Raw genomic sequence first — 6000 nt, 5'->3', positions numbered from 1 at the left:
CAAGACTGGTTGAGCTACCGAAGCATGCATCTGGGAAACTTGAGAACTCTGACCTAATGAAATATATCCTGAAATTGTACAATACGGACACTACTATGTTTGTTTATCATCTGTACGGCAGTTTGAAGCACTTTGGGTCAAATTAATGCCTTGTGAAATAAAATAAAATACGTAAAGTCTAAAAAAAAATGTAATGTGAAAGTTTTTCCATCTGTTTCAAATTTTCATGATATTCTAAGCCATAACGTGTGTAGTGGTGCCTTCTTTAGATGCAAAGGATAATTCAATTACTTTAAATGGCAGGTATAATAAGTTCAGCACTTCCGGAGGAGTCAGCTGCAGGCTAATGCGCCGGTGGTAATGAGCTTCAGTGGCTACAGTGAGACGTGCTGGCTCTTTGCTGGGTGCGGAGCCCGGGAGCAGTGTTTGGCATGCCTTTCATTACCGCTGCAGCAGTCCGACAAGATTAGGGCTTGTGTGTGGATGGAAGTTTGTGATATCCTACAGGGAGTCTCAGCTGGAGCGTCGCGGCTTGACTTTCTTCATTATAAACGAAGAAAATCCGAAAAGTATTGCTTCTGCGCTCTGACCTCGCTGTGATGCTTCCGCCGGCTGGCAGCAGAAAGAAAGAACACAAAAAACATGAAACCTCCCTCCCAAACTATCGCTGCCTTCGATAATAACGAAGAGCTGATAAGCAAGGGATCTGAAAAGATGAACCGGAAGAGGCTGTGTTTTGTTGGATAATTCAGAAAGAGGTAAGTGCGTTTTACTTTTCTTTTACTTGCAGAGTTGACGGTGGGCTGGCGTTGTGCACGCGTAAAGACACACCTGGCCTGGCGGCTTATTTAAGAGCTGCAACTAAAGGCATTTCGGTCACGAACACTTATTGATCTCTAAAAAAAAAAAAAAATCAAGACTTTGCCCTAGTGTCCTGACTTAGTTAAATGCTGTGCTTGAGACTCCGGTATTACCGGTGACTGGTCTACTTAACTGCTTCAGTTTGTTTGTTTGTTAGTAAAACTTGCATTTGGAAAGCAGTATTAAGAAAAGCAGCGACTGCGCTGATTCTTCGATAACTATGGGTCTGGAGCTACTTAGAAGAATGTATAAATCCTGTCGTGTCAATCAGACATTGGACAGCAAAAGTCTCACTTTGGTGGGTCTTTGTGATATGGGGTCTGGGACTCCTCATCGCATTCTGCAGGGGCCCACAGCTTTGCATTACGCTATTGTTCGTACGTGGGCGTAGGAACCGTTCATGACAGAGGGGTCACACCTCGCCACTCTTCCACTTTTGGTAATGGGGGAGGGGGTAGTATTTGGGGCATCATACTCCCCCCGCCCCCTTAGACTTTTAAGTGGAAACCGAAGATAAAACCGCGGCAGACAGAATATGTCTTTGTGAAGCCATGCTGCACATCGTTTTAGTCTCCTTGAAGCGCTGTAACCTGACGAGTAAGGCATTGGGGTCCGTATTACCGCTTCGTTGTATTAATCATTTAATTACGGTCGTTGAGGCACATTTAAAATCATTTGGATTTGTCAAGGCAGGTGAGGCAGCAGAGTTAGGGGAGGCTGGTTAATGTTAATGCTGGCTCCCTGACTGGAAAAAAAACCCACTAATTATTTAATTGTAATCATCGAGGCTCAGTACTTCAATGGCTGCAATTAACTAATTAGCACAACAAAGAGTGCTATATTATTTCAGAAAGGCATGCTCTGTCTCTGTTTGATCATCAGTGTCTGTGCAACATTCCAAACAGAAAAAACCCACACCTTTGCATCTTATGACTTTACACGTATACTGTGTCAGTTTATTTAAGGTGCAATACTTTTATTTAACTCAATATATTAACATTAATTGAATAACTGAACACAAAGCACTGACCTTTTGGTGTTAAACAGAAGACATAAGGACTTAGCTCTACCGTTTCTGAGTTGCACAATATGCAATCCTGGACTCAAATCCCAGCTTCCCCACTTGACTGAATCATGTGACCCACGATCCATTGCTCTATTTCACTATGTACAATTGTCCTTTACTATCCAGTTTGGGAGAACATTGAAGTAATTCAGTACAGGATCCACGCCTACAAAGATACCGCTCAAATACTGTTATATATTATGGTATAATAATTATGCTCTGGATTTATTTATTTTTAATGTTAAACACAGTTGATTCGTTGATCTTCAGAAAAAGATTTATTCCATTCTTCAACACAAAAAGATAACCATCTAGCTCCTTGTACAAAATTAAGTATCAGAATACAAATGTAGAAATCAATATGATATTCGGTTATAGTCAACACATGTTTTGCGACACAGTTCATTCTTCAGGTCTGTTTAGAGACAAAATGTACCAGTTAATGTGTTTACAATACTACTAATAATTATAACATTTGCGACAAGCCCCTCTTATTATAGGCCTTGCACCGTGCTTAATGTAGACATGAAGGTACTGCACAAGATTCTAGCGGAGAGGTTGAATGGTGTAGTGGCAACCTTGGTCCATGAAGACCTGTGTGGGTCATGCCTGGGAGGAGCACAGCCTCAAACTTGCAAAAGCTTACACATCTGATGCAGTCAGTACAGCATAGCAACTGGGCACTCACTGGCCCTGGTCTCGGTAGACTTTACTAAAGAATTTGACACAGTGGAGTGGCAACATCTAGTGCTTGTGCTCCAGAAGATGAGATTTCGGGCCTGCTTCTGTGCATGGATCAGGTTGCTTTATGCTGCGCCCAGGGCCAAGGTGTAGCATGAGGGAATGCTATCTGAGGAATGTAAGGAGGGGCACGCAGCAGGGTTGCCCACTCTCGTGGCTGCTCTTTGCTGTAGCGATGGAGCCTCTAGCAGCAAAGCATCAGAAAAACATGAGAGAATTTGACATAGTGGTGGGAGAAGTCAAGTATCTGGTATCCCTATACTTAGACAATGTGTTGTTTTTTCTGCAGCAGCTAGTGGAGTTGGTCTCCCTGCTCTTGGCAAAAATGAAAGAATTTGGTGAAGTAGCAGGCCTGCATGTTCACAGGCACAAATCGCTATTGTTTCCCCTTGGGGCCATGGCAGGGAGCCCTGGGGATGACCTACCCCCTGGTGGGCTTGGTATGGGGAATCTACCTTGGTTATTATAGTGGGACATACCATACAAGACCAGCATCAGTTTTGCATTGATCCATTGGTAAATTAACTCACTAAGTTTGTTCGATTCTGTCTGGACAACACTGCCGCTGTCCATGGCAGGGAGACTTGCAGTAGCAAAGATGGTGTTTCTGCCCAGACGTTTGTAAGTATTTCAAAATGCTTTCTATACACTACCGTGCAGCCTGTTTAAGACATTAGATAGCCTGATGATCTCCTTTGTGTCAGCGGGGAAGAGAAGTCAGGTGGCGCTATTACAGCTTAAGCGGGACCAGTTGGAGGGAGGCATGGGCCTTCTGGATTTAGAACTTTACTACTGTGCATCTAAATTGCAGCAAGCTGCCAAGTGGGTGCCCAGGAAGTTAAACTGGGAGGCATGGCTGCTGAGTGGCACATACGGCAAGTACTTCTTGATGGCTGTGCTCATGCATGGCTCGCATGCACCGCCCGGCACCCCTTACCTGATTTGTCAGGTGGCAGATGTGTGGGAGTGAGTGGTCACTAAGGTATTTAAATGACCTCACTTTGCCATGGATCTAGCGGTGTGGACGTTCCTCCCATTCAGCCGTATTGAGGAAGACATGTCTGTAGTTAGATGGAAAGAAGGGGGATGTGAAAAATTAGGTGACTTATACCTGGGGGGAGATGTTCCTCACCTTCGCAGAGGCATGGGAGTTTGTGCTGGGGGGGGTGTACATTTCTGCAGTATGCCAAACTGGCAAGCATGGCACAAGAAATTTAGACCGATTGCACTCCAGCAGATGGAAACCTTACACTTATTATTGATGGCGGGGTCGACAAGACATATGGTGACACACATCTCTACAAAACACTCAAGGCAGACAGGACCTGGGTAAACCCAGCGGCACAGTGTGGCAGTCATGGGGGAGGAATTGGAGACACCCCTGACTGACCCAGAATGGAACACAGCCTGTGCATTGGTGAAGACCGCCTCTTACAACGCTAGATTTAAATTGGCACACTTCAATTATGTGCATTGCACCCATCTAACACCCGTCAAGCTTAGCAGGATGTATGCGGGCAGATGGGCAGGTTGTCCCAGATGTGGGAGTAAACCTCCTTCCTGCACATGGCGCGGAAGTGCACAAGGGTACATGATTATTGGCTTAGGGTGGTTGCGAGTGTAGACTGCATTGACTTTGAGAGACTGCTCAGGGAGTGCCTGTTTAGCATCATTAATCATTGTATGCAGTTGGCGTTAGTTTTGGCTAAGAGAAGGGTCATTATGGGATGGCTGGGTGCTAGAGCCTCTTCCATAGCCCTATGGTGTAGGGATATAGATGGGTGGGCAGTTGTTGAGGAATAACATAAAAAGCTTAGTCACAGGGGCGATAAATTACAAGAGGATTTAGAAACATAGACAACACTACTAGAAAATATAAAAACAGATCAGGGTGTGGATGATAGACAGGGTGCGCAAGTCTCAACACCCAGCCTCCCTCGGCACACAGGAGCAAACCTAAGGGAACATGTTGGTGACAATGCCTGTTTTGAGGTCTTGATAAACAGTGGGCAATTGGGACCGGCCAGCCACTGAGTACACCAAAGCATGACTGACTTTTTTTTCCATGTGACAAACCGTTCTAGAAGGGCTTGGAAATGTTGGGAATAGCTGAAAAGAGAACTGAGCATGGAGGAAGCTAAAGTAGCTCCGTCTCTGTGAGAGCAATGTTTCCTCTGTTTCCTTGCCTGTATATTGTGGGCAAAAAAACAGAAGATACCTCCGCTCGCGTTGAGGGAAAGCTGTTGGACCCCCCTTCGCATTTAATTGTAATTTTTGCCCCGGGGAGGCAGTGGTCTTGGGGCTGCAGGGGGGCTGGATGGCCCCCCCACACACATAATCTTTTTAGCTCCAGGGCTGTGGGGGGAGGGCCTGGCAGCCCCTCCCCATTAAAATGACCAATGCCCCCAGGACTGGGCCCACGCAGAGGTTTCATATTCAGATTTAACAAGGGCAGGAGACCACACTTGTTTCGTTTTTTTGTTTTGTTTTGTTTTGTTTCCATAGGAGAGCGGGTCTGCATATGCCATTTTCGATGATGAGGATGGGGTGAGTGGCGGTTTTGAACGTGGTGAAGTTGAGGAGGCTAGTACGTCTTCTTTGTCAGTGGTAAGGTGTCTGTTGCTGGTGTTGGCAATGAGGGTGCTCTTGGTTCTGTGATTTGGGCCTCAATCCAGATTGGGAAGAGTCCAGGAGGTGGTTGTTATTGATGTGGTGAGTCGGTCAGTCATTCATTGACTCATTCTTCCAAGACCTTAGCCACATAAGGTAGCAAGGAGATTAGTCTTTAGTTGGTCACAGACTTCTGGTGCACTAAAAGTTTCTTCAGTGAAAATGGTATGGTGGCATGTTTCACGGCATCTGAGAAAATAGCAGTAGTGAGAGAGTTGTTGAGTATTGGGGTAAGGGTGTCGCAGATGGGGTCGAGTCCTCTGGTGAAGATGAAATGTGGACAGGGGTCCGATAGTATTCTCAAGTGGATGTAACGCATGGTGGCGTCAATTTCCATAGTGGTGATAATGAGCCAATCGCGGTTTCAGGAGTGCAGGTCCCTTCGGGTTGGAGAGCAACAAGGTTATATCATTCCAACTGAGGAGTATGGTTGTTGTAAATGGTTCTGATTTTGTCGATGAAGTAGTGAGACAGTTGGGTTAAGAGCTCCTGAGTAGAGATGATGGTTGTGGTGCTGGCAGTGGAAGCTGAATTCCTTTAGTATGGAAAATGTCTCTTTGGAATTGTTAGAGCTGTTTACAGTTAGTTTGTTCAAGACAGAGGGCATGGTGGATCTGAGTTGCTGGTGGTGGATCTGGAGGAATTATCTGTAGGTGCTTCTG

At 45.5% G+C, this 6000-nt stretch overlaps 1 protein-coding gene across 1 annotated transcript in view; it reads left to right on the top strand.

The window, feature by feature from the left end:
* Positions 1 to 453: 453 nt before the first annotated feature.
* Positions 454 to 6000, top strand: part of GALNT3 (polypeptide N-acetylgalactosaminyltransferase 3) — a 681517-nt gene continuing 675970 nt past the window's right edge. The window contains exon 1 of the mRNA XM_069225259.1: positions 454 to 758. The gene's annotated coding sequence lies outside the window, so the exon portion shown is untranslated. The remainder of the gene's footprint in view (positions 759 to 6000) is intronic.

The sequence above is a fragment of the Pleurodeles waltl genome, chromosome 3_1 (assembly GCF_031143425.1).
Source record: "Pleurodeles waltl isolate 20211129_DDA chromosome 3_1, aPleWal1.hap1.20221129, whole genome shotgun sequence".
In the NCBI taxonomy this organism is placed as follows: domain Eukaryota; kingdom Metazoa; phylum Chordata; class Amphibia; order Caudata; family Salamandridae; genus Pleurodeles; species Pleurodeles waltl.
This window is presented reverse-complemented; position numbering and strand designations above follow the sequence as displayed.